The following is a 27735-nucleotide window of genomic DNA, read 5'->3' on the forward strand; positions in this document are numbered from 1 at the left end:
GTATAAACCATGGAAATAAAGTCAGTATATCACTAACATACTTGCATGTCCATGTTCATTGCAGCACTATTCCCAATGGACAAGATTCAGAAACAGCCTGAATATCCTTCAACAGATGAATGTATAAAGAAAATGTGGTATATCCATTTATAATAGAATACAATTCAGCCTTTAAAAAGAAGGAGATCCTGTCATTTGTGACAATATGGATGAACTTGGAAGGCCTTATGCTAAGTAAAATAAGTCAAACATAGAAAGACAAATACTCCCTAATGTAACGCATGTTAAATACACAGAAGTAGAGAGTAGAGTGGTGATTGTCAGGGACTAGGCAGAAGAAGGGGACCAAAAATGGGAAGGTGTTGGTCATTGGGCACAAAGTTATAGACAGGATAAAAATGTTCTGGGAAGCTGCTATACAGCATGGTGACTACAGTTAATAAGAGTGATATATTATATACTTGAAAATTTCTATGAGAGTATATCCTAAATGTTCTTACCACAAAAATGATAAATATGTGAGGTGATGGAAATATCAACTAGTTTTACTTCATCATTTGCAATGTATACATATATCAAAACCTCACATTGTACATAATAAACATATACAATTTTTGTTTGTCAATTACACCTTAATAAAATTAGGAGGGAAACAACTTCAAAAATGTTGAAATCCTGACTAATCTAAGTAACACACAATGAGGCCCCTCACCCTCCAACTCTCTCAAATAATCTGTCAAGCTTCTCTGTCTCTGAGGCAGTGGTTCCGCTCTCTCACAAGTGGCCTTGCCCCAGGCCACTGGGGAAAACAGGTGATCAACACTCACAGAGCAAGAGCCATGACCTCCCAGCCTGTCTCCATTACACTCATGGGGAATTGAGTTACCAGAGCCAAAGTGAATTAGATTTTGCTGCTGGCTGTGTGAGATGTGGACACTGGCTGGAGGTATTTCCTTGCAGTTGCTCACTGTGATGTGTGTGTAAGTGATGGATAATTCAGCCCAACACTTCTACTGAGGCCATCAGTTTCGTTTCTAGTCAAAGTGAAAAGAAGACAGGCATGGTGACCCATACTCAACTGGTGCTGAAATAAGGGTGGTCAGAAAGGTCTTTGCTTCACTACTATAGCCAGTGTGAACATTTAAAGGCAGATAGCCACCTAACAATTGTTTTTCTGATGCTCATTACGTCTTTAATAAGTCTTATGGAAAACATATGAAGGTGGCAATGGTTTCATTATGGATTTAAAATGAAAAATAGTTTTCATCTCTAAAGAGCCAGAACTAGTATGGATGAAGAAAAAACTATCTTTTAAAAAATAATGTGATTATTTTTGAAGTCAGCCTTAACCATTCCTTTCCACTTATCTCCATTTTATGTTGTAGGCAATATAATGCTGTTTAGAAAAACTGATCCAAAAGAGACATGGGTTTTAAAATATTGCTTAGGCCCCAGATTTTTCTACCTAAGATTTCTCTAAAATGTTCTCATACTCCACAGATAAAATGAAGGAAATCTAAGCTTTGAGTTCTGCTTTTCAAAGGGTCCTTAAGAAATGAGCTAAGCAATGGTCAATTTGTAACAGGATTAAAAACTAAATTGGTATTTCCCTGTAGCAAATTAGAGCAGCTGTTTATGTTGGACTCAGTTCCTGCCTTGGCCATCTAAACCTTCACATGCTCCAGTGGACACAAAATAATGCTTTAACATGAACCGTACCTGTACCTAGTACAGAAGGTTAGGAGCGTTCAGGTAGCCTGGAGAAGCTCCTCTGCCCTGTCAGACTCCTGTAAGCCCATGTGGAAGGATATCTCCACCAGCACCCACTTATCCCTGTAAGTATCATTTCCTACCTGTCTTACAGCTATCTTTATTAATCTTAACAGGAATCATTAAGAAAATACAGTAATGCCTAGTTCATCTGGGAGTTCTCAAGAGCACAAGTACTTACCAAATAAATGAGGGGATGATTGAGTGGTGTCAGATTTGTTACTACAGACAATCTACTTTCAAGCCTCCAAAAGTTTTAACATTATTTCCAGCAGTTTCATGCACATTTATCTTACTTTGTGCCTAGATTTTGCCTTATTGGAACAATTTTCTCTTAAAGTCTGAAGAAGAGTGTAAGAAGGAGCCCATAAAAGAGTAAAGATGGAGGCTCATAAGCATGGGACAAATATAATTCAGAAGTGTTATGATTCACTTAAATTAGAAACAAAATCATTTCAACAGTGCTAAAGAAAATGAATGTATAGTGCAATTGTGACACTAAATGCTATTTTGCTATCAACAATTATTATAAGCCAATAAAAACATGACTTAAAACAAAAATATACTTAATAGAAGTCTCAGAATTCTTCTTTAAATAGTCCTAAGTCATATTTTATTTATAATAGGTTCTGAGTTTTTTTCTTAGAGTGGTTTTCTCTATAAAACAAATCATGTATGAGAGAGACAATCCCTTCTAGCTGTTCAAAATTAGCTTAGTCACCAGTCTAGTGAGACCATCCATGAAAGACCCTGCTTATTGGCAATTTGTTATCTCTGAGCTTTTCAAATTAAATGCCATTGCAGTTCATTCTGAGAAAGGGTCAAACCACTTACCAGCGCATGAAAAAGTGAGGCTGTGTCACTACTACTCTTAATCAAATTCTTTTACTTCTTTTATTCTTTTTCATTTTTGGCCTCGGTTGTCTAAATTCATCTTCAAAGATAAATGATCACTGGCCATTCATTCAAGCTGGAGTCTTTTGTTGTTATTTTAAACATGTATTGCCTATCAGATTATGAGTCAGGAACTAAGCTACATACTTTGACACATCTTATTTTACTTACAACAGACTCATAGAGTAGCTATTGTGTTCCAATTGTACAGATTAGGAGGTTCAGAGAGGTAGACAATGTTTATAAGAATGTAGCTGTAAAAGTAAGATTCCTAAACTGTACCTCAAACTAGCAAATCACAATATTCAAGAAGTATACGGGAGTCTAATAAATCAGAATTTCTGCATTTTTAACTAGTGCTTCTGGGTGATTATTATTATTACCTCTTATTGTGAAATTTTTCAAGGCTACACAAAAGTAGATAGAAAGAAGAAAAAAAAAACCCAAAAAGTACATGGAGTAGTTACTAAGTCACCATGTACCTACCTCCAGTTTTAAAAGTTATCAACCAGAGTTATGGGTATCTTTTCATGAGATGCTGTTATTTCTGTGTCCATTGAATGAAAGCCCTATTTATTCATTAAAATAATAAAATTGGAGAACCAGTGAGGAACAAGAACTTTTTCATTTTCACTTGCTTGAGAAGCAGTAGAGCTGAAAAGCAAACTAAAAAAATATAACTCTAGGGAGCCGGTGGGGCCGAGTGGGGCCTAGTGGTTGTAGGCTGACCAAGACCTGCTTGCTCCAGCTTGCTCCACCAGCTTTCTGCCAGCCACCAGGACAGGCTACTTGGTTACACACTGCAGAGGCACAGGGGGACAAAAGTCATTGTCGTGAGCTCCAGAAGTGAACAACAGAGAGAGTGCCTGTCTCAGGCTCCCTGATGAAAACAAGCCCACTGGAAAAGTGAAGGGAATCTCTGAAATAAAGGCACACCAGACGACCGTGATTGGTAAGTTGGAGGGATCATCAGCTCCCATCAGAAACTGGACTTTCTTCAGGGGAAAGGCAGCTGAAAACTGCAGTAGAAACTTGCAGAGTGCAACCCTGCAGGAGGACGGGGAGCTCAACTTGGGACTTGCAACCAGAAATCTGCCTGAATCTCACGGGTCTAGGACTAGCTTACTGAGACTCATTGACTTAGAATTGCACACTGCTGCTTATGTTGTCTATTGTGACAGCAGAGACACACCTTGAAGGAGGCCCTTTATTTTTTAAAGGTGATAGGTTAATAATAACCACAAATTGTCATTATTTAAGAGTTATTCGATGCTATGGTGTTGCTGATTGTATGACTTGGGCTAAGGTGTTGTGGTTGATCTAAACAGTTTTCCTTCCTGGTATAATGAAAATGAGATAGCCTCAGAGTCATTAGAGACTGAAAACCTAAAGACCAGCTATATCTGGTAGACACATCTGAGAAGCAATCATTCCATAAGGGTTTTAAATAGATCAACAAAGATACTTACAATAAAAAACTTCATAATATCAACCCAGGAATTAAACCAGGGACAGTACCAAAAACAAAAATGAGAAGGCATTTAAGCAAGTCTCAAACCCAGACTTCCACCCCACAAAAGGCAATTTCTGGGGGAAATGAAATGCAAAAGTCTGATAATTAACCACCTGGACACCCTGAACTGATAGCACAGGAAGTAACAAAACAGATGAATGAGGCTCTAGAAAAATTCAAACCAGAAATAATCTCCCAGGTAACTACAGAGATGGTGAGCAGAGTGAAAGACATGATTAGAGGCTCTAGAACAGAAACTGATAAAAAAAAAATAGATGAGCTCAGAAATATGCTGGAAGCCAGGAATGCCCAGCATAAGAAAGAAATGGAAACCATGATCGCCAACATAAGAAAGAAATGGAATCCATGAAACAGATTCAAACAGATATTCAGGAGATTAAAAACTCCATTGAAAGCATGCAGAGCAAACTAAGAGAATCTGAAGATAGAATATCAGATATAGAAGACTGGATTGCGGTGAAGGACCATGAAAACAGATTTCTTAAAAATAGTAAGGGACCATGAGAAATCAATTCAACTGCTGCTAGATAATGCAAAGAAGAATAACATAAGACTGATAGGAGTCCATCAAAAAACAGGAGAAAGTACAATTGACATTAAAAAAAACTGTTCACAGAAGTAATAGTAGAAAATTTCCCAGACAGAGGAGGAGAATTGGACATACAGATAAGCGAGGCATATAGAACTCCACTCAGCCATGATCAAAAAAATCTACACCTAGACATATAATAGTCAAGATTCCAGAAACCCATCAGAAGAACAAAATCCTACAGGCAGTTAGAGAAAAGATACAAATCACCTAGAAAGGAAAGCCCATCAGAATCACGGCAGACTTCTCAACACAAACCTTCAAATCAAGGAGAGCCTGGAGTGAAGTATTTCAAGCCCTAAAAGAAAATAACTTCCAACCTAGACTGTTGTATCCTGCAAAATTATCTTTCAGAATTGATGGAGAAATTAGATACTTCCATGACAAAGAATACCTGAGAAATTTCATGAACACCAAACCAGCACTCCAAACAATTCTAAGCAATATCCTAGAAAAAGGCAACAAAGGTCACAACTCCATGAGGCCCAACAGAGGGAAGCCACCAGACAAGGTAAGAAACTAAAGGGAAAGGGGGGAAAAGAAATAAGAGCCAACAACAGTAAAACATAATGACAAGAATGAGTCAATATCTCTCAATTATAACTATCAATGTTAACGGCCTCAAATCACCAATCAAAAGAAGTAGACTGACAGAATGGATTAAGAAGCAAAATCCAGCAATATGCTGTATACAAGAAACACACCTAACTCAAAAGGAAATCCATAGACTGAAAGTAAAAGGATGGAAAACAGTTCTCCATGCAACAGGAACCCAGAAAAAAGCAGGCATAGCAATCTTATTTGCAGACAAAGTAGATTTCAAACCAAAAGTAATTAAGAGAGACAAAGACAGTCATTACATCCTCGTGAAGGGAACAATCCAAGAGGAAGAGATGACAATCCTAAATATATATGCACCAAATATGAATGCCCCCAACTATACAAAACAAGTATTAATGGACATGAAAAACCAAATAAGCACCAATACAGATGTAGTGGGAGACCTCAATACCCCACTATCACAAATAGACAGATCTGGGCTGGGGATTTAGCTCAGTGGTTTCACCGCCTGCTGCTCAAGCACAAATGCAAGGACCCGAGTTCGATCCTCAGTACCAAAAACAAACAAACAAACAAACAAAGAAAACAAATAGACAGATCATCTAGACAAAAAATTAGCAATGAAATTCTAGAACTGAACCAAGCTATTGAACAAATGGACTTAATAGATATTTACAGAGTGTTCCACCCCACAAAATCAGAATACACATTCTTTTCAGCTGCACATGGGTCATTCTCCAAAATAGACCACATGCTAGCTTACAGGACATGTCTAAGTCAATGTAAAAGAATTGAAATTACCCCCTGTATATTATCAGACCATAGTGCAATAAAATTGGAGATCAATAACATGAGAAACTGCAAAACTCCCACAACAACTGGAAATTGAATAACACCCTACTGAACAAACAATGGGTCACAGAGGAAATTAAAGAAATTAGACAGTTTCTATAAGTAAATGATGACGCCAGTACAACATTTAGGAATCTATGAGACACAATGAAAGCAGTTCTATGTGGGAAATTCATAGCAGTGAACACCCATATTAGGACAACAGAGAGAACTCAGATAGATAATCTAATGCAGAACCTCAAACTCCTAGAAAAAGAAGAGAATAACAAACCCAAAGCCTGCACAAGAGAGGAAATTATCAAGATCAAAGCAGAAATCAATGCAATGGAGACTAAGAGAATGATACAAAAAATTAATGAATCAAAGAGTTGGTTTTTTGAAAGAATAAATAAAATCGATAAACCTTTTGCCAACCTTATCAAAAAAAGGAAAGAAAAGACTCAAATCCATGTAATTAAGAACAAAAAAGGGGAAGTCACAACAGAACCAGCAGAAATCCAGAGGATCATCAATACCTACTTTGAGAAACTGTACTCTAATAAAATGGAAAACACAGACGAAATGGACAGATTCCCAGATACGTATGAATTGCCAAAGTTAAATGAAGAAGATATAGACATCCTAAACACCCCAATTACAATGAGTGAAATTGAAAATGTAATAAAAAATTTACCAACAATGAAAAGCCCAGGTCTTGATGGTTTCACTGCTGAATTCTTAAAAAAGAACTAATTAAACAAGAACTAATGCCATTACTCTTTAAACTCATCAAAGAAACGGAAAGGGAAGTAAGGCTTCCAAACTCATTCCTGGAAGCAAGTGTGACTTTGATTCCAAAACCAGGGAAAAACCCAACCCAAAAAGAGAACAACAGGCCCATCACCCTAATGAACATAGATGCAAAAATCCTGCACAAGATACTGGCAAACAGAATACAGAGGGTCATCAAGAAGATCATACAAGCACCCAGAAGGAAGCTTCCCGCCTCCATCCCAGGCTCCTAGGGCAGAGAAGCTCAGTCAGTCCCAGCACCTGGAAGGAAGCTCCCCCACCGCCATCCCAACCTCCTAGGGCAGAGAAGCTCAGCCGGTCTCAGAACCCAGAAGGAAGCTCCCCCGCTGCCATCCCAAGCTCCTAGGGCAAAGAAGGTGAGCCATGTGGGTGCCAGGAGCACACCCCCTCACCCCCCGTGGAAATGAGAAGACACATAAACAAGCCTCAAAACAGACTTCTGCATCATCTACAGCAACCCCAAAGGGAAACGAGATGGAACAATCTGATGCTCAACCACCTGGACTCTCTGAACTGGCAACAAAAGAGGATCTGGGAAAAATGAAATCAGAAATAATTACTCAGATAACAGCAAAGATTTTGCTCATGGTGCAAGACATGATTAATAAATCTAGAGAGGACACAGATAAAAAAATAGGGGATGTGATGAACATGATGGAATCCCAACATAGGAAACAAATGGAATCCATAAAACAGATACAAACAGATTTCCAGGAGATTAAAAACTCCATCGAAAGTCTGCACAGCACAATGAACCAATGTGAGGATAGAATTTCACATATAGAAGATAAGACTGCAATTAGTGAGGAGGAAAAGAAAAATTGCTTTAAAATTGTAAGGGAACACGAGAAATCAATCCAGCAGCTGCTAGATGATGCAAAGAAGAATAACATAAGACTGATTGGAGTCAATGAAGAAAGAGGAGAGAGTGCAGATGACATAAAAAAACTCTTCACAGAAGTGATGGCAGAAAACTTCCCAAGGAGGGGAAAAGAACTTGACTTACAGATAAGTGAGGCATATAGGACTCCAGCTAGCCTTGATCAAAAACAATCTACACATAGGCATATAATAGTTAGGATTCCAGAAATCCAACAGAAGAATAAAATTCTACAAGCAGTGAGAGAAAAGAAACAAATCACATACAAAGGAAAGCCCATCAGAATCACAGCAGACTTCTCAATGCAAACCCTCAAGACAAGAAGAGCTTGGAGTGATGTATTTCAAGCCCTAAAGGAAAACAGCCTCCAACCCAGATTGAGGTACCCTGCAAAACTATCTTTCAAAATTGTTGGAGAAATAAGATACTTTCATGATAAAGAGCACCTCAGGAACTTCATGAATACCAAACTGACACTCCAAAAAAGTTTAGACAATACTCTAGGAAAAGACAATGAGAATCACAACCCCAGGAAACCCAGCAGAATGAATCCATTGGGCGTGACAAGTTAAACGCAAAGGGGGAGAATCCAACAAAAAGAAGAAGTCATGACAAGGCTTTTAAAACTTTTAACTTCATCTCCCTAATGAGTGTATAATTCAATCTTATTATTGTACTGATCAGTATTTTTCTGATTCTAGAGTTCCACATCATTCCTTGTGCTGTACTGGCTATTTATCATCTTATGTCTACATTTTAATTGGGTTGTATATTAATGAGCTCTAAGAATTCTTTATATATTCTGGTCATAGGTTATATGAATTATAAATATGGTCTGTTTAAGGACTACTTTTTATTTTCTTAATGATGTCATTTAAAGTTCTAAACTTTGATGGAATCCCATTTATCAATTTTTTTCTTTTATACATCATGTTTTTTGTGTCCTAGGTAGTTCTTGCCTACCCTGAATTCATAAATATTTTCCCTTATAATTTCTTCTTAAAGTTTTATACTTTCAGGCTTTCTTATTTAAGTTCATACATCCCTTCAAGTTATTTTCATGTATGGAGAAAAAGGGTTGAGGTTAATTTTTTTATATACGGATACCAGGTGTTCTAGTGCCATTTGCTGCAAACACTATCTCCTCCCCGACTCTTGAATTGAGTTTATATTCTATAAAATGCTAATGTTAAATAATCTTTCAAAACTCAGTGGACCATATATGTGTGGTTCTATTTCTAGATTCTCTGTTTTATTTCAATCACCTATATGTCTTTCCTTATGCCAACACTGCCTTGATTACTTTAGCTTTAGAGGAAGTCTTAAAATTAGGTACTACTAAATGTCTTCCAACACTGTTTTTTTTTCTTTTTACTTTTCTAGGTCCTTTGTAGTCCTACATAACTTTAAAATTTCAATATCCAATTCTTCATTGATAACAAGTATACACAGCCCTGAATTTTTATATATACCTTGTGTTTTCTAATCCTGCTGAATTCAAGTACAAGTTCTAGGGGCTCCTAGAGATTTCTTAGTTTTCTCTGTAGATGATCACTTCATCTACATATAAAGATTTTGCTTCTGCCATGCCAATCCTATCCTAGTTGTGTCATTTTATTGCCAGACTATTTTGGTGGGGACTAGGTTTCAAAGTTTAATGGACAGATAAAGAGTAAGCATATCTGCCCACTTTAAGGAGAAAGCATTGTATCTTCTCCATTTATATAAGGCATTCTCGCTGGAAGTATGGAGTACATATCTTTAATCTGTTGAGAAGTTTCTGTTCTACTTCTAGGCTCCTGATAGCTTTTACCATGAACAGCTATAGAATTTAGTCCAATACTTTTTCTGCAACTACTGACAGGATCATATGGCTTTTTCCTTTTCTCTGTTTAAATGATGACTTTTGGGGGTGGATCTTCTAATGCTGAACGAACACTGTCATCCCTGTAACAAAACCACTTTCTACATCCTGCCAGATCTGACTTCTAATAGTTTGTTTTGTTAAACAAATTTCTATCTATGTTCATACTTTTTTCTTCTATTATCTTTATCCAGTTTTAGGATTAGCACAATGTTGAGTTCCTAAAATGAGGGGAGAAGTGTTCCTTCTTTTTTCTGCTTTAATTCGTTGGTATAATTTATCAGTAAAAATGTATATGAGCCTGCTGTTATCATATAGGTAGGTTTTCAAGCTAGGAATATACTTTCTTTAATAGGTGCTATTCAAATTTTATATTCCCTCCAGAGTTAGTTTCATTAATTTGTCTTCCAAGGTACTTCTTAGAAGTTGTCAAATTTATTTCAAAACAGATTTTTGTAATATGCTTTCTATATCCTTTTAAATTCTGTAAAATCTGTGGTAATGTCTCCTAGATCTTAATATTGTAATTTAAAAAATGTATAACTGATATTGTGTAACAGGAAGAAAAGGTCTAAAAGAGCAGGGGAATTGGGAGGGGTAGGGGAAGGGAAAAAAGGGAACAGAAAAAATATGAGAAGGGGAAAAAAATGGAAACAAGGTCTTTGCAAATAGGGAAGGGTGGAGGGGGTGAAGGGAGGTCAAGGGAAGGGGAAAAAAAATAAGAACCAAGATACTCATGTAAAGGTACAAGATCCCAAAGATGAATGTAACTGTATTTTATACCAGAAATGTACCAATAAAATTAATGGGGTGGGGGGGGGGAGAAGATCATACACCCTGAACAAGTTGGATTTATCCCAGTGATGCAAGGATGGTTCAACATATGTAAATCAATAAATGTAATACACTATATTAACAGAGTCAAGAACAAAAACCATATGATCATCTCAATAGATACAGAAAAGGCATTCCACAAAATCCAACACCCATTCATGATAAAAACCCTACAGAAAATTGGAATAGAAGGCCTTTACCTCAACCTGATTAAGACTGTCTATGAAAAACCAATAGCCAACATCATACTAAATGGTCAAAAACTGAAAACTTTCATGCTAAAATGAGGAACAAGACAAGGATGCCCACTATCACCACTCTTGTTCAATATAGTTCTGGAAACATTAGCCACAGCAATTAGAAAAGAGAAAGAAATAAAAGGAATAAACATAGGAAAGGAAGAAGTGAAACTGTCATTATTTGCTGATGATATGATACTTTACATAGAAGACCCAAAAAACTCTGCCAAAAGACTTCTAGATTTAATTGACAGATTCAGTAGAGTAGCTGGATATAAGGTCAACACTTAAGAAACAATAGCCTTCTTATACACAAATAGCAGACTCACTGAGAGAGAAATTAGGGAAACAATTCCTTTTACAATAGCATCCAAAATAAATGAAACATCTAGGAATCAGTCTAACAAAGGAAGCAAAAGACCTCTACACTGAAAACTACAGCACCCTGAAAAAGGAGATCAAGGAGGATATAAGAAAATGGAAGACATCCCTTGTTCCTGGGTAGGAAGAACCAATATAGTGAAAATGACCATACTTCCAAAACTGCTATATAGATTTAATGCAATGCTGATTGAAATTCCAACAATATACTTCACAGAGCTAGAGAAAACAATCCAAAAATTCATTTGGAAGCAGAAGAGACCTAGAATAGCAAAAGCAATTCTGGGCAACAGAGACATGGCTGGGGGTATCACAATCCCCAACTTGAAACTACACTACAAAGCTACTGTGATAAAAACAGCATGGTGCTAGCAAAGAAACAGACCCGAAGATCAGTGGAATAGATTAGAAGATGCAGAAACAACTTCAGACATACTCAGCCACCTCATCTTTGACAAAGGAGCCAACCACCCTCATTGGAGGAAAGATAGCCTATTTAATAAATGGTGTTGGAAAAACTGGATTTCAGCCTGTCAGAGATTAAAACTAGACCCATATCTATCACCATGCACTAAACTGAGATGTAAGTGGATTAAAGATCTAAATATTAAGACAGAAACACTAAACTTGCTGGGAGATAAGTTAGGTAGAACTCTTGAAGATATTGGCATAGGAAAAGACTTTATGAACAAAACCTTAGTAGCACGGCAACTATGAGAAAGAATCAACAACTGGGATTTCATCTTATTGAGAAGCTTCTGCACTGCAAGAGAAACCACCAACAGAGCTAACAGACAACCTACAATGTGGGAAAAAATTTTTAGCTTCTGTAACTCAGACAAAGGGCTACTATCGAGAATATATAAAGAATTGAAAAAAATCAGATCCCCAAAATTCAAAAACCCAATTCAAAAATGGGCATCTGAAATGAACAGACATTTCTCAGACAAAGAAGTAAAAGCAGCAAATAAACATATGAAAAAATGTTCAACGTCACTGGTCATTCAAGAGATTCAGATGAAAACAACACTGAGATTCCACCTCACCCCAGAAAGAATGGCTGCTATTAAGAAATCAACCAATAACAAATGCTGGCTGGGGTGTGTAGAGAAAGGAACCCTTCTCCATTGTTGATGGGAGTGCAGACTGGTGCAACCACTATGGAAATCAGTGTGGAGACACCTCAAAGAACTAGGGCTGGAGGTCCCATTTGACCCAGATATTCCCCTACTAGGTATATTCCCAAACGAATGAAAAGACTCATACCACAGAGATATTTGTGTACCCATGTTTATTGCAGCACAGTTCGTAATAGCTAAAGCTTGGAAATAGCCCTAGTGCCCATCAACTGGAAACTGGATAAAGAAGATGTGGTTTTTTTATAAAATGGAGTACTACTCAGCCATAAAGAACGAGAAACTAGAGTCATTTATAGCTAAATGGATGCATATTGAGGCCATACTCTTAAGTGAAATAAATAAGACACGTGTAAATACTGAATAGTTTCTCTAGTGTGAGAAACTGAGAGTGTAAATAAGGACTAAAAGGATTAATAACTAATAATTGATACTTTGAAATAGGAAAAGGTCCAAAGGGGTAGGGGTAGTGGGAGGGGAAGCGGAAAGGAAAGAATGGAAAGGAAAAATTATGAGAAAAGAAAAAAAATGGAAACGTATGTAAATAGGGAAGGGTTTAGGGGTGAAAGGCACACAGGTAATGGGGCAAAAATAAGTACCAAGATATATCATGTACAGGTACAAGCACCCTAAGATAAATGTAAATGTATTGTATATCTAAAATGTACCAATAAAAGAATTTAAGAAAAAATATATATATAACTCTAAGTTGGGCTTGCTCTCCATGAAACCATAGCAGTATTCTTGAGTTTTAAGTAATCCTCAGGGGATTCTTGAGTTTACTCATATATATTTATTGAGTTCCTTTATAAGCATGTAACACCAGACTAAGAACTAAAATATATATAAAGAAATAGATACCTACTTGTTATTTTCAAAATATGTACAATTAAGAAGAGGAATAGACGGGCCAGGGATTTAGCTCAGTGGTTCAGCCACCTGCCTTGCAAGCACAAGGTCCTGAGTTCAATCCCCGGTACCAAAAAAATAGCCCATGAGCAAGGATCAAAAGAATAATGTAGACAGTAAGTACAAGAGTGTATTAGAACGTCTTTATGGAAGAAGTAAGACTCCGCTAAGTTCTCTAGCAAGGAAAGACATTCCAATTTAAGAAAAGCATGAGCAAAACTGCAGCATAAAAAAAATTAATTTTGGAGATCTAGAGAATAGAAATCAGATTGGCTGTCCCAGAGGGTTGCATGTTGGATTGGGTAAGAAACCAGATCCTGAAAGTTGTTAAAGATAGGAATGAATAGGAAAAGCAGGAAGCCACTGGGAGTTTTTTTTATAGGGGAGAAAATATAGTCAAAGTTGTAACTTGGGAAGAAATCTTTAGCTATAGTATGTCTGGCAAAGATAGGTTCTGGAGTCATTTGACCAGTTCAAAGTGAGGGCTGGGGATTTAGCTCAATGGCACAGTGCCTGCCTCGCAAGCGCAAGGTCCTGAGTTCGATCCCCGGTACCAAAAAAACCAAAGTGACTTCACTGAATCAGGCATACAGTGTAAGGGATAAACACAAGAGAGACATAGAATCAAGTGGACAGAGGAGGATAATGGAGGAATTTGTGAAAAATGACTCTGAAATTGTGGAACTAGGTAGCTAGAAGAATTGAAGACATCAGAATGTGTGTCACTGAAGACAGCAGAAGAAAGATTAGTGTGGGTGTGGGCAGGGTTAGAGTCATCAGCACAGGGAACAGTTGAAACAATCAAAGATCAAGGGTAGAACGCACTGGAAAATAATAACTCAGATTCAAGGGACTTCTCACAGTGATGGGAGGAGAGAAGAAGAAGAAAAGAAAAGAAATAGTGAAGTTATGGAGACCCTGGGAGAGCTATCTCTGAGTATTACCCAAATACAGGTCAGAATCACTTCAATGTTAGTCCTGGAGGGCTGTCCTTCATACCACTGCCCTTGACTGATGCTAAATGGGGAGAAACCACTGCCAAGCTGTTCTGTAGTGATTTCTATATAATTTCCTGGCCCAACCCTGATTCAATATCTGACTTTCAGAGCCCAAAATAATCTTTAAATTTGGCCTTTAGAGGGAAAAAGAAATTAGTGAAAGCAGTCAAAGTAACTTAATGGAAAACTATGCCTGTTTCATAAAATATTAATTTAGGTTCCATACAGGTACAGTCTTGTTGAATTTTAGTTCCTCCTCCCTGAGGACTAGGAAATGTCTAATCATACTGGCTACAGGCAAGTCTTGATTCTACTTTAGGGATTTATTTTTCTTTTCTGAATCCATTAGCATTCCTTCTAGGGTTCCAAATTGGTCTGTGATGATGAACTCATTTGTTAAGCAAATATTTATTGACTGTCTATGTTTTCTAATGTGAGAGATTCAGTGGTAAATAAGACAGACAAAAATCTTTATTTTCTTGGAGTTTGCAGTCTCCTTCTGACTTTGCTCAATGACTAACGACCTATAAAGTACACATACAAAATGAAACACACAATTCTTTAACTTTAGAAAATGTATTTGCTTGTTGTTTCCTTTTCAGCCATGGGTACATTTGAGCTCTGTGTCCTCTCTCTAAGATGTACTTTCTCCTCTGCCTGCTAAAATAGTAACTGAGTTTAGCTAAATGGCCCTAGGGTCAGCAGCATCACAAGCCACACCCCAGTACCCTGAGAGGCCTCTCTGAATTCCAATGACACCAACAACCCCATGGCCCTTCACTGTTGTTACACCTCAGGATTCTCTCCTGGCTCCCTCTTCCCTCTCACCCTTGCAGTTGCTCTCATGCCATCACTTCCTAGAACAATTAGTCTTACTCCCCTGAGTGCTACTAGGAAGAATGACCCTTGTCCCCAAACAACTCTTCCTTCTTTCAATAATCATTTGCATCTCTCTCCAAAACCTTCCCCAAATCTGAGCCACAGAGAATTTAAAACCCAAGTTACTGACAACAGCAGAACAAAAAACACCTAAGTTCCCTCTTTCCTCTAGTACAGGGTTATATTTTATCTCAGAAATCTAAACAGAAGAGAAGTTCAAACACAGGGTGATGGACTCTATTTTAGGAAGAATGAATTTAACAAGATCACAGATTGTGCCTAAGAGCCCTAGTAAAAAATTTTTAAAACTGATAATAATTTAGATAAAAACAACACAGTCAAATTGAGACTTCTATAGATTAGCTCTGATGGACTGACAGAGAGTGTGGAATCAGAATTTTGAGTTAGAATGCAATTTAGAAATAATCTAGTCCAATTCATGTAATCAGTAGTTTGAGGAAAAACCAATACCAAAAAAATCTTTTTGTCCCAGGTCACATAAACGAATTCGAGGAAGGCAAGACTAGAACTTTGATTTTCTGCTCCTGTCTACTGTGTTTAGATATGTATTGAGCTTCTATAGGTTGGCGGACACTTGCTAGAACTTGTAACATCACTTCAGCACTGACATCACTGGCCGTATTTTTCTCAGTCATGACCAGCTATTTGAGTAAAGTGGGAAATTGAAAAGAGGAGCCATTTTTGGTGAAACTTGTGAGTCATTTTTGGATGGGAGAGGAAGAAGGCAGCCTAGATGATGACTTTTCACTTATAATTTCTTGAATATAGGAAAGAAATATCAACTGTTAAAGTTTATTCTTGGAGGTTAGCAGACTTGAATGAATTCTGATTGAGACCAGTTTATTTTTAAGAAGCATTTTTCTGTTCATTTCCAGAGATTTAAAACTTAGAATATTTTGCATACAATTTCCCTAAGAATTGGTATGATCATTTTCACCAAGAAACTTTACATAATTCACTTTTATTTAGACAATATGTTAATTAATAGTTTACTATATATCCTGATAATTCCTTGTAAGTCTCTTGAATTTCAGACTTATTTTATCTTCTGAGACAATTAAGTAGAGTCAGAGGATAGCAGTGTGTAATCCTGGTATTTTCCTTTTTTGTAGAAGTCTCAGGGTTTAAAACATTTCATAGTTGACTATTTCTTATTTAATTGAAGTTACAAGCTCCATGACTAAAATAAATCAAGATAAAGTAATCCTTGTTGACATGAAGGTTTTCTTTCAGCACGTCTTGGTGGGAGTCTGGGAGCACTGGTCTTTCTTTATGGGGAGGGAGGAACCCTTTTTATCTTACTGTGTGAACTTTAGAAATTCTAACATGAAAACATGTTCTTGACCAAAGCTAATCTCATCACAGGAGGAGAGCTACTAAACTGACTTTTATGTTTAAGTAAAATGGATGGCTTTTCCTCACCATTAAGCAAAATCTCTCTGCTCTCTGCTGAAATACATTCTTCTTGCAATTGATAACATCTCTCTCATTTAAAGCAGTTTTTAATAACAGGAATTTTTCTCACTATACAAGATTTATGAATAAGAGAAAGATAAAAGGTAAAATAAAATAAGATTGTAACAATTGCTATATAAATATTTAATAAAAGATTTAAACTTGTGAATCTCCTAAAAATTAGGAAAAAAAGTTTTCAAATGTAGAACAGCATTTATTTCTGATAATAAGCCTAATGTTTACAGATAACCTTTTCTCCCCTGAGAGTTGTATTCAAGCAAACCATTTATTTTTCATGAGTGCTTCTTAAAAGAAAGTAGGGGCCAGGGATTTAGCTCAGTGGTTGCGCCGCCTGCCTCACAAGTGCAAGGACCCGAGTTCGATCCCCGGTACCAAAAAAAAAAAAAAAAAAGAATGATGTTATTCTTATACTCACCTCCACAAGCAGAGATTACTGTTCAAACTCTTGGTGTCCACAGCCACAGAGAAAGAAGAAAATACAGAAGGAAGCCAAATGATTATTGAAGGACTAGAACATAATGATTAGGAGGAATAACCAAAGAACTAGGACTAATCATCCTAGAAAAGAAAGTTGACCATTATTCAAATAAATCTTCAGAATGCAAAGAGCCCTACACACACACACACACAGTTTGCTGTTCACTTTCACTGCATTAAGGTTTTTACCATATCCTTCCTTCTCCCTTTCATCATCTTTCATCCCCAGCTGCTTTCATGTCATTTCTCATTCTATTCTTCCTAATTTACCTCAACCATGTGCAGACACTTATGCTCATTATTCAGAATCCAAGCTCCTACTCTGGAAGGTGGATGTTACTGAGTTTATTATCAAATCTTATGATGATTAAATAAATAACCAATAGTCACACAACTGAGCAGTAAGTAGCCAACATAGTATTCTAACAAGTTCTGTCTCATGACAGAATCCAAGATCATCCCATTACACATTCCATTTAGCCCTTTTTCTCCTTATAATTAACTCCTATTACTTTACAGCCACCCTTTCTCCCAATAACTCCAACCTTGCACAGTATGTGCAAATAAAATATATTCACAGAAAGGGAGGCTGAGGCAGGAAGATTATGAGTTTGAGGCCAGCATGGGCAACTAAGTGAGACCCTGACTCAAAACAAAATGTATGTATATCACTTCTCCAAGATTAATGTAATTATTATGTACTGCAAACATACTATTTTTAAAAAAATTTTTTAAAGGGCTGGGGATGTAGCTCAGTGCAAAGACTAAAAATAATCACAAGGAACTGGCTGCTTGAAAAGAAAATACTGAGCAAAAAAAAAAAAGAAGAAAATACTGAGCATTTTAAATACTAGAATGATTGCTGCGAAGTTTAGAAATCTTTTTCTTTGAATGATCAACATTAATAATTTTACTAAATTGTTTCTTACATGTGTGAGTTCATTTAAGGGCTTCTCTAACAAGACACCATTGGCTTGACAAATTCTTGGGTGTTCTTTAGAACTAAAGCTTCTACATTTACACTTGATCTTGGCCAAAAGGCTGAGAAGCGATGCTTCTACATTTACAGAAAATTTAAATTGTAGATAATTCTTTAGCCAATAAATGCAATGGTTGAAAATATCACCAATTTATAAAACCACCTGAACTCTTGGGGATTAATAGAATTAGCCAAGAAATTTAAAATCTAAGCATTTTGATCCTCTTTAACCAATGGAAAACTGATGAACACTGTTTAAAATAACCCTTATAAAAATTCCAGTGGGCCTGTGAAATATAGAACCTTCTCAGTAAATCAGATCTTTAGAACCTTCACCCAAGTTTCAGGAAAGTCTGTGAAATAGTTTCAGAGAAGTTACCCATTTAAAACATACAACCGTTTTGTTTCATGACTACAAAATAAGTAAAATGTGATAAACATACTGATACTGTTTTATAATATGTGAATTTTAATCTGAGCTTGCTAACTTTTTTACAAAGAAGCCAGCAAACATCCCGAAATACAATGTTCAGATCAACTGAAAAGCACTCTTTTTTCCATCCAATGTGTGTTGACTTGATCCTTCACTTCCTCCAAATGGAAATTAATGAAACATACACCGTAAAAATGCAGCAGAACCTCCCAAGCCCTGTAGATGTGATCCTGTACAAAGATGTTGAGTGGAACACAGAACAAAATATAACAGTTTTAGTTTCATCTGATCAACAGTGAAAATGTCTGTTATCACTTTAGCATTGAAGTATTTTCCTGCTGTATAATTTTAACTTCTGGAAGGTGCGAAATATGTGAAGGACTTTAGAAACAAATGTAAGGGTCTTGGCAGGGAATGTTGGGATCTGAGCCCCAAAAGCAAAGGAATGCAGACTCCAAGTGGGCATGCACCTGGCCTGCAGACTCTTGGTTATGGTATGTTGGTGGTTATGGTTGTGGCTCTAGCAGGGAGTGCAGTAGAAGAGGTATCAGTGTGGGTCTTCCACGGCAGGGGCCTTTTTGCCTGAGGCTAAGGCAGTGAGATAAACAATTAGGGTGTGGCAAAGCCCTGCAAGTGGGCGTGACCTGTTAATCATGGAGATCCAAGACTCAGAACAGCTTCCGCCCCCTGCACCTGGTACCAATCAGAGAAGGCTATCTTCAGTTCACCTGGTACAAGATCAAGCAGGTTTTTGATAGGACAGCCTAGATCCCACATCAGAATGGGGGATATAAAAGACACTGGCCCTAGCTCACTCAGCAGAGCATGTGTTTTTTTCTACCATTAATACCATTAATAAATTTAAAACCTTGCTACATAGTTTCCTGTCCTGTCCAATTCTTTGTTCAGGACAAGGGCCTGGAAGGAACTCTTGAAGAGTCCACAGCACCCCAGTATCCCACTAATAGCAGTACTGACGGAAGCCTGCCATTTGAGATTTCTTGACAAACCCATGTGAAGTAGAAGCCAAAATCCTGAAGGGCCAGGGTTTAGGGAGAAAAGAAGTAAAAGACAGAGTAGGATAGAAAGCCTGAAGGCAGAGCCAAAAGATGAGATACTAAGTTGCAAGACCTTCTGTAAATTTACTCAACTCAGGAAATGCTTGTTGAAAATAGTATTTTTTGTACCAAAATGGAAGTCTATGAAGGAGCTTGAACATTGTTGGCTTAGGATTGTCTTAGATTGAAGAGGCAAGGGGAAATAAGATTTCTAGAACTTTCAGAAAACCCAAGGAGGTCACTGGACTCTTACATACCATGAAATGGTGGGCTAGGGATAGGGAATATTGAGTTAATATTATCTGACTTAATAAGGGACAGAGTCATTACAGTTGCTATTTGAGCAATATCTATCAAAAATTTACTTTTCAAAAAGAAAGTATGTTTTTACCTTGCAGATAAATTACTTTGTGATTATTTTTAATGAAATAGTGTAGTGCTTTTAAAGTGCTTACATTTCTAAACAAGGGTGACAAAATAAACTTAGTTTTAAAGGTTATATGTAGAAATGCCAGAATTGGAGATTAAAACCAGGTCCCTGAATTCCATTGCAATGTATTAAATCCTTACACTAGCCCTCTCTCCTCCCCATCCTGGATACCAAATTTTGCCAACTAAGGAAAGGTTTCCAACAAATTTCATGAAGCAATTTTCAAGACTGAACTCTAAGATAAAGACCATCTGTATTTTTGTGCAATAAAATACCAAAGTCTAGCAAGTTTGGGGGTGGGGATACTCTTTCTTTTCATAAACCAGAATAGTAAACCACAAAGTGGTGGGTTATCTCCAGCATGAAGTGGGAAGTATGATATAATGTCCACTTTCTTTAATTGAACACTAGGATGTGATTTTAGCTGTAATAAATGTGACCTTCACAGCACAAGTGGCCAGGGCTTATTTCCATTAATTCTCAACCTCCAACCATAGCAGCCCCTAGAATATTTCTTAATAACTACTATTTATTTATTTTGTACTAATATAGGTTTGTGATACATAATAAATACATTCATGGTGAGGAATTGGTACAAACACATATCACATCCTGATCCTTTTTACTTCCCCTTCCCCTCCCTTCCTTCTTGCCTCCCCTGGATTTCTAGAACACCTTCCCGTTTATTACCAGAAAAAAAATATAGGAAACCTCAAGTCCATCATAATCAAGTCATCTTCTGAGTGCAAAATACTATTGTCAGAGTTTTAGGCTGCTTTGGATCCTTCATGACCTGCATACATGTGTGTTTACTTTATTCGGCTGGAACCACTTCCCAGAATGCTCACTGTAATCTACTGAGGATCTCCTATGTGCCCAGCCTCATTGTCCAGAAGCAGAAATGCCCAAACATAGATTATAAACAAAGGAGTACCAGAGTAGAGGTGGATTCAGATTTGTACAGAAGCACAGACTAAGGAAGGACCTACTGCCTGGGCTTGGGAGGAGAAGGAAGTGTGGGAAGAGTTCACCTGGGGGAAAATGTAGGTGGATGTGTACTAAGAGGATAAGAATAGCACACACAAGAACTCAGAGCACTAAGGGCACAGAGCCAGGAAGCTTTGTAGAGATACCAAAGTACTGATTTATGAAGTGAGAGGAGAGTTTTCTGGAGATAATGTTTGCACATGGGACCAGAAAGGTAGACTGTTAAGGTTTGTGGAGGAACCTGAAGGTCTGTGGAGGAGCCTGAAGCCCCACAAAAAGGCTCTCTTCAAAACTCATGCCTGGTAGTTGAAACCATTTATAATGAGATCCTTTTGACCTCTTACTAATGAGACTCCCTTAGTAGAAGTCATAGTTTTTACTGAATTTCACTTTTTAATAAAATGTATTAGAACAAGATTCCACAGAAATGTAATAAAATGTATTAGAACAAGATTCCACAGTCACTTCAAGTAAGATCTTGCTATTTATTCCTGGTTTCTCAGAGGCAGGAAGCTGGAAAAAACCACACCATTAAATACCTTCTTATAACTAACTTCGGAACGTAAGGGATGTCATGATGACAGAGATGGGGAGACTTTAGGAAGTTTCTTAGCCCAAAACTTAATCACAGCAAAGTGACTAACGAAAATAGTGAGAATGTGCGTGGGCACTCATGAGAGATGTAGAAGCTAAGTCTTAAGTCTGTCTGTCTAAATATCCTAGTGCTTCCTGACCTAATAGGAGACAAAAATACCTCTGTGCATAGCCCTGGGGTGCACAGGTTCTTACATGTCCCCCTTCTGCTATGCTCACAGCAGAACACAGATGCCATTGTGCAGTTCAACCAGCAATGTTAAATGTTCAAATTTCTAACCTCATTGACATCTAAGTGAAAACCATAATTTATGAACAATTTGGGGGTTTAGAGCATATCGTTCATTTTTAGTGCCCAAGTTGAACTCCTGGCCACAATGAAACTAACCTAAACGAAGGGTACATAATAGTATCCAGAGATGCTTGAGAAAGTGGTTGAGCACCTTTACTCTTCTCCAGTGGACATTTGTTATAGCCTGTGCCCCATTCACTTCTCCTCCTAATGACTCATCTAGGGCAGGTCCTCTCCTCACAGCATGTAGGTTCGGAGAGAGGTCAACAGAGGCATCCTACCAGGACACATTGGTCAAGCTAGACCTCCACCTTTCCTGAAAATTAAATATTGTGTACAGGGACAGAAATATAGAAAATGCTTAGAATGAATACCCAGACTTACTTTCTCTTGTTTGCAACCAAAGAACTCCAAATGGTATGCAGAATCTAGTTTAATGATCATGAAGCCAACTACAAGAGAAAGACAAGGGAGACTAACACAGAAATACTGAGTTTCTAGCTTTATAGAGAACGCATTCAAATTTCCACATTGCTTCAAAATGGCATGAGAAGGAAAGGAAGGGGATGGTGAAGACTGGCTGGGAAAGGAAAATTCTACTAACATAAGCCAATGGAGGCTCTCTCGGGCACTAATTTGGGTTATGATAAGGATTGTGGGCAAAGCAAAGCATGGCTGTTACAGGAAGTGCCAAGGACCAAATGGATCACCACCATGCTTCAGGTAAGGCAGAATAAAAAGATAGAGTGTACACACTAAGGGAGATTTAGGAAATATTCAGGGCAATGCCAGATGTATGAGGCAGAATATCCTGGAGCAACCAGCTACAGTGATCAGAAAGGCATGGGAGTATTTGCTGCAGCAAGTGGCAGAATCTGAGAGCTGCTTGCTTAGCCATTCCAAGAGCCTTCCTATCATTTCTGACCTTGCATCATCTCTGGCAGTTTTCCCAGAGAGGATGGGAGAATGCTCAGGGAAATCCAGGAGCCTCAGTGGCTACTCTGTGTTATGCTGTTTCATTCCAATGGCTGGGGAGAAGCTATAATCTCCTCTGCAGCATTTATGTTCAAACATATAAGCAGCAGACTCTCCCAAGGCCTCATATTCTACAGTATTTGTCTATGAAGGGAAGCAATCTGGCACAGTGAGCCTGTGGTTTAAATCCCACCTCCTTTGCCACAGCTGTGAAGACCAGAGAAGCACAATGGCCATTTCATGGAGTTGGTGTGAGGATAAATAAAATGGTGCATATAATGCATTTAGCACAGAGTCCCACACATACTAAGTGCTCAACAAAGTTAGAGAAAGTGCCAGAAAAGATGCTCAGTGACATAAGCCAGAGCCGTTCCACTCCCTATACTGGTATCAAACTCCTAGATGCATTCTGTGTATGCTGGAAAAAAAGAAAGCCTAAGCTTGTTGCTGGGTCATGCACTCCCTGTGACCTTGAGTTGCCCCAGAAGACTCCTGATACAGGTGGAGGGGTCAGCAGGGGTTTGGCTCTTGCTTCAAGAAGGGGGAAGGGGAGCATCTGGCTGCAAAGTCCCTTAAGGCCAAGTGGCAGCTGATTCACACAAATAGTATTCAGACAGAAGTGGAGAGAATAAGAGAGAAACCTCCCCTTGCCTCCCGGAAACTGGCTCCTCTCTCATCATCACAGCTGCCATCTTTCATCACCCGGCCTCCCCCAGATGTGGCAGCCAACTCACAGAATCCCCTCCCACACCAGGAACATGTTGAGACTTCACTGCCTGCTCCTAGTGCTTGTAGGAACAGCACTCTGGCTCCTGTGCAAAAGGAGAGAGAAGCAGTAGAAGAAACGGGGTGGGGGAGGCGTGGGGGAGGATTTAATAATTGTTTTCTCATGTGGCTGTAGTAAAAATACACCAGATATTAGGTAACTTGAGGACTGCAGCAAGAGAAAATGCCTATATTTAGAGGAGAGTAGGATCCATGTTCCCAGAGAAATCCCAAGTTGCAACAGCTAACATTGTGAAAGGCAAAACTCTGCACTTGTGCAGTTGCTTTCAGTGAGTCATGGTGACAACGCTGGTCACACATCAGTGATGGGCAGAACAGAAATTAATTGGTTTCATTCAAAGTCAGAACATAACCTCACATAGGTAGTTGCACTACATTATTTAAAATATGGAAATTTCTAAAGATTCTTTTTGTGTACTCGTATCCAGTTGTTTTTATGTCAACAAAATCGCACTTGGAAATTGTTCTGCTGTCACACTGTCCTTATGTAAATGATCCACAAGGAGTTAGCTGCGCTGAATTCCCTCTCAATCTAAAAAGTTCCCCGGAGGAACTTCAGTACTCATTTCCAGCAGCTTTATAAGGGAGACTCAGTAATGCTATTCGGGATTGTTGAAGAATCTCAGACTGTGTGCTCATTACTTTATAGGCATTGTCCAGTTTTACGGATTGTAAACTTGAGGCCCAGAGAGGTTAAAGTCACAGGGCACATAAATACAGGGGCTGTGATTCAGATCTGTCTCTTTTTCAACTTCCAGGTGACCTTGACAGAAGGACATGTTTCATAATCATGAAAACTCCAGTTTTTATATAACTATCTTTAGGTCCACTTTATCTGGCATATATTAGATGCTCCATAAATGCTTATTCTTGGACATTGATTTGTTTCTTTAAGTAGGACACTGTTGGATTTACCTCCTCTTACTATAGTATACTTTGCACCAATCAAAGGAAAGAATCCCATATTGATTGTTCTCTCTGTAGAATTCTAGGAGTGGGGCTGCAGCATGAAATGGGAGTTATACAAAAGCAAAAAAGTAATCCTTTTTATTGGTTTCTGACAAAAATAACGAAATTTGTTTTTAATTCACATGGCAGTTTGTTTGTCACAGGTTTCTTCACTGCTTTTCAATATTTTCATACTCAGAGAGGGTAAAGAATGAAAGGAAATACACTGAATTACTAAGGATGCAACCTTTATGTGCGGAGTCACATGGTATAGGGGGTGGCTGGCCCCATGCAAGCAGAACACAAGTGCTGGGCATCTAGCTATTGATCCATATAATTGTACCTTCTCTTTTCAGATGCAAACACAGGCATCAAAGACTCTTTCCATCACATCCCTGCCCATACCTCACGAAAATCCTGTGAGGATGGAAATTTTGTTATCCTCATTTTACAGATGAGATAACTGGGTTAGAGGATTCAGGCAATTTGTACAGGACACTGAGCCACTGAGTGGCAGTGCTGGATTACAATCAATTGCCTCTGAGCCTTCAGACTGTTAACTTCTGTTTTCCAATAAAACATTTAACTTGTTGTAAAAGTTACCCTTCAGAAACCCTTATAAGATAGGTAATGACCTGCACAGATTGTATTTCTGATACAAATCCAACCTAGGTTGAAAAAGACAAAGCAAGAGCCAAAAACAGTGATTCATTGCCTACCTTGTAAAAGACAATGGTAATTCTAGGTTAAAGTCTAATGAACGGATGTCCGCATAGCAATTGGCAGTGCAGGCACCCTGACTGGCAGTCTTGGCAGAACAGTTGTGATCGTCATAGAAACTGGACTACTCTCTGCTCCACAGAGGAATTCCATTTGGCTGATCCAGGATGGAGCTGACTGCTGAGGACTTCCCCTCTCTCCAAGTTGGACTGCTGCTCCTTTAACAGCTTTCCAGAGAAAGGCAACTCAAGGGGAGTCACAGCAAGATGGAATAGTGTGTCTGCTAGTAAAAAAATGCATCTCCTTTCATTTCATCCAGTTGCTTGGAAACTTCTGCTAGTAGTTGACATACATCTGCAGAGCAGCTTCTCAAGTTTGCTAAAAAGCAAAACTTAAGTAAAATCAACTTTGTTCATTATTTCCTATTCTGTAAGACTCATCATTTATAGTCAAGACTAATAATATTAATAGAACCAATGAATATATCCCATTAACATTTTGTCTTAATTCTGGAAATGTCTAAGTCTTCCTAATCCCCTTAAGAAAAGTATCAAGCAATGTAATCTAATTAGCACTCTAGTTGCATCATCAGTTATATAGAAAATAGATGGATTTACATTATAAATCTATCTTATCTTTTCCTGGAATGACAAAAGGTGGAGAACTTGGGAGCCAAAATTACAGAATGTCTTGTATGAACTTGTCCCGTCCCGCGGGACAGTCAACGGAGACCCTAGAGGGGGAGTGAGAATGGAGGGACAAGAGACACAAGAGACAAGACAGGCTTCTGATCAAGTCTCGTTTATTCCCGGGCTAGCTAGAGTTCATATAGGGAAGGGATGGGGGGAAGGAACGAGGAGAGTCATTGGCGAATCGCTAGGCAGAGGGCGGGAGGATCCTACTTTTGAAAGCGGGAAACAGAAACTTAAACTTAGGCGGGAAGCGTTACTCAGGCGGGAAGTTCAAACTTAACCTAGGCGGGAAACTCAAATTAGGCGGGAAGCGGGAAACAGAAACTTAACTCAGGCGGTTTGATACATGATTGCCCGGTGGGCTAGTTTCCCACATGATCTAGTATCTTATTTCATCTACACAAGTCTATGAGATACTTATTATCTCCATTTTATAAGAAATAAGACAAGACCCATAGAAGTTAAATAACTAGCCTCTGTCTCACAGAAAATGAAATTCAAAGCTGGAATTCAAAACCAGGGCTGTCTGACTCCAAAACTTTTGTTCTTTCTTTTACCAAATTTCACATATATTGAGTTTACTTCACATGCCTCTATATCTGGCATTACTGTCTGTATTAGACTTTTATTACTGTAAAAACAGAACAGAGATAATCAATTTTAAAAGAGGAAAGGTGTATTTTGGCTCACAGTTTTGGAGGTTTCAGTTCATGGTCCACTGGCCCTGCGCTTCGGGGCCTGTTGTGAGGCAGCTATCATACAGGAGCATGTGGGATGACCATTCACTCCATGGCCAGTACATGAAACAGAGAGGAAGGGGGGAGCAGGTGGGGTCTCAATATCCCCTTCAAAGGCACACTCTCAATAACCAGAGGATCTGCCCCTAGGCTCTACCTCCTAATAGCACCATGGGCTGGTGAATAAGCCTTTGAAATTTTTCTATAATTTATGTATTCCAAAATTTATACTAGCTGGAACCCAAGTAATTAGAATCTTGAATTAAATGATTCCTCCTCTCCCATATCCCCATCATCTACCACCATCACATTCTCAACATGAAGGGACGAAAACTGAATAGTGACAAAACAATGAGGAACCATGATTATTTTTAATCTTTAAATTGTGCCATGAGGTGATATAATATACAGTCCAATTTCAGAAACCTATTTCAGTACTGTATATTGCTGCAGGAGGGATTGCTGATAGGAGCCCAAGTCTCCGTGAGACTCTAAATTATTGAAGAAAGATTCAGTTAAGCTCAGAATATCTTGCTTAGACAAGAAAACGTGCTGAAGAATTTCCAAAGCTTTTTGGTAATAAACTACAATAAAGGATTTCTTTCAGGCAGGATGGGGGAGATAGCTATAGAGCAAACTCCATTACATAACTCCATGACTATGTAGGTAATCTATGTAATTAAATATATTTTAAAAGCAATCCTCATTTCCTTCCAACGGCCCCAAATTTGCCATATAGATGAACACAAGCATTGTGAATGGTGAGGCAAAATCTAGGTTTGACTTCTGGCTTTGTCACTAGTCATCCTTGAAACCAGGGCCGAGACTTTAACTCTTTGGACCTCAGATTCCCTTTCGGTAGAATAGTAAGAATAAGATGACCTCTAAATCCTCTTCTGCGATCATACGTTCATGCATTTATTCATTCATTTATTCACCCAATAAATATGTATAGTTTATAAACATGGTGTTCTAGGCTTTGATGATACTAGCTTGACATTGTCATTACCATCAACAT

The 27735-nt window shown here is 38.2% G+C and overlaps 1 long non-coding RNA gene across 1 annotated transcript; it reads left to right on the top strand.

Annotated features, from left to right (window-relative positions):
- Positions 1-1720: 1720 nt before the first annotated feature.
- On the top strand, positions 1721-25706 carry LOC147827710 (uncharacterized). The gene is made up of 2 exons (XR_015451862.1): positions 1721-1835; positions 25431-25706. It is a non-coding gene; the product is annotated as an uncharacterized LOC147827710 (long non-coding RNA).
- The last annotated feature ends 2029 nt before the right edge of the window (positions 25707-27735 follow it).

Source organism: Heterocephalus glaber, unplaced genomic scaffold (genome assembly GCF_053883595.1).
Source record: "Heterocephalus glaber isolate CG9 unplaced genomic scaffold, H.glaber_assembly_v1.0 deba00001442, whole genome shotgun sequence".
NCBI classification, from domain to species: Eukaryota; Metazoa; Chordata; class Mammalia; order Rodentia; family Bathyergidae; genus Heterocephalus; species Heterocephalus glaber.